Source organism: Babylonia areolata, chromosome 27 (genome assembly GCF_041734735.1).
Source record: "Babylonia areolata isolate BAREFJ2019XMU chromosome 27, ASM4173473v1, whole genome shotgun sequence".
In the NCBI taxonomy this organism is placed as follows: Eukaryota; Metazoa; Mollusca; class Gastropoda; order Neogastropoda; family Buccinidae; genus Babylonia; species Babylonia areolata.
In genome coordinates this window covers 7432620-7434624 of record NC_134902.1, presented here as the reverse complement: position 1 = coordinate 7434624, position 2005 = coordinate 7432620, and positions in this window count along the sequence as shown.

Genomic DNA, 2005 nt, shown 5'->3' with positions numbered 1-2005 from the left:
CCTCAGTCATGTGGTGTGTACAGGATGTAAAGTGTGCCTCAGTCATGTGGTGTGTACAGGATGTAAAGTGTGCCTCAGTCATGTGGTGTGTACAATATGTAAAGTGTGCCTCAGTCATGTGGTGTGTACAGGATGTAAAGTGTGCCTCAGTCATGTGGTGTGTACAGGATGTAAAGTGTGCCTCAGTCATGTGGTGTGTATAGGATGTAAAGTGTCCCTCAGTCATGTGGTGTGTACAGGATGTAAAGTGTGCCTCAGTCATGTGGTGTGTACAGGATGTAAAGTGTGCCTCAGTCATGTGGTGTGTACAGGATGTAAAGTGTCCCTCAATCATGTGGTGTGTACAGGATGTAAAGTGTCCCTCAGTCATGTGGTGTGTATAGGATGTAAAGTGTCCCTCAATCATGTGGTGTGTATAGGATGTAAAGTGTCCCCAGTCATGTGGTGTGTATAGGATGTAAAGTGTCCCCAGTCATGTGGTGTGTATAGTATGTAAAGTGTCCCCAGTCATGTGGTGTGTATAGGATGTAAAGTGTCCCCAGTCATGTGGTGTGTATAGGATGTAAAGTGTCCCTCAATCATGTGGTGTTTACAGGATGTAAAGTGTCCCTCAGTCATGTGGTGTGTATAGGATGTAAAGTGTGCCTCAGTCATGTGGTGTGTACAGGATGTAAAGTGTGCCTCAGTCATGTGGTGTGTACAGGATGTAAAGTGTGCCTCAGTCATGTGGTGTGTACAGGATGTAAAGTGTGCCTCAGTCATGTGGTGTGTATAGGATGTAAAGTGTGCCTCAGTCATGTGGTGTGTACAGGATGTAAAGTGTGCCTCAGTCATGTGGTGTGTACAGGATGTAAAGTGTGCCTCAGTCATGTGGTGTGTATAGGATGTAAAGTGTGCCTCAGTCATGTGGTGTGTATAGGATGTAAAGTGTGCCTCAGTCATGTGGTGTGTATAGGATGTAAAGTGTGCCTCAGTCATGTGGTGTGTATAGGATGTAAAGTGTGCCTCAGTCATGTGGTGTGTATAGGATGTAAAGTGTGCCTCAGTCATGTGGTGTGTACAGGATGTAAAGTGTGCCTCAGTCATGTGGTGTGTAAAGGATGTAAAGTGTGCCTCAGTCATGTGGTGTGTATAGGATGTAAAGTGTGCCTCAGTCATGTGGTGTGTAAAGGATGTAAAGTGTGCCTCAGTCATGTGGTGTGTACAGGATGTAAAGTGTGCCTCAGTCATGTGGTGTGTACATGATGTAAAGTGTGCCTCAGTCATGTGGTGTGTATAGGATGTAAAGTGTGCCTCAGTCATGTTGTGTGTATAGGATGTAAAGTGTGCCTCAGTCATGTTGTGTGTACAGGATGTAAAGTGTGCCTCCTGTCCCTTCATTCATTCATCATTATGCCCATCGCTCCTGGTGGAGCATAGGCCATCGACGACCCCTCGCCATCGCACTCTGTTCTGGGCTGTTCTGGCCATTCCAGTCCAGTTGGTCCCTTGCCGCTTCAGCTCTGCCTCGGTATCTCGCATCCAGCTGTTGCGAGGCCGGCCTCTTTTCCTCTTTCCCTGCGGGTTCCAGGTCAGGGCTTGGCGTGTGATGCTGGACGCTGGCTTCCTGAGGGTGTGTTCGATCCAGCCCCACTTCCTCCGCAGTATCTGCTTGGCCACTGGTTCCTGTCCCGCTCGCTCCCACAGATCTTTGTTTCGGATCTTCTCCTGCCATCGGATCTTGCAGATGTGCCTCAGACAGGTGTTGAAGAATGTCTGAATCTTCTGCTGCATCGTCTGTGTTGTCCGCCATGTCTCGCATCCGTAGAGCAGAATTGACTTCACATTGGAGTTGAAGATGCGGAGTTTGGTTTTCATACTGATTGCTCCAGATGCCCAGATGTTCTTGAGCATGATGAAAGCTGTTCTTGCCTTGCCGATTCTGGCTGTGACGTCTCGGTCCGTGCCTCCCTGTCGGTCAACCACGCTTCCCAAGTAGACGAAAGACTCCACCTCCCTGATGGGC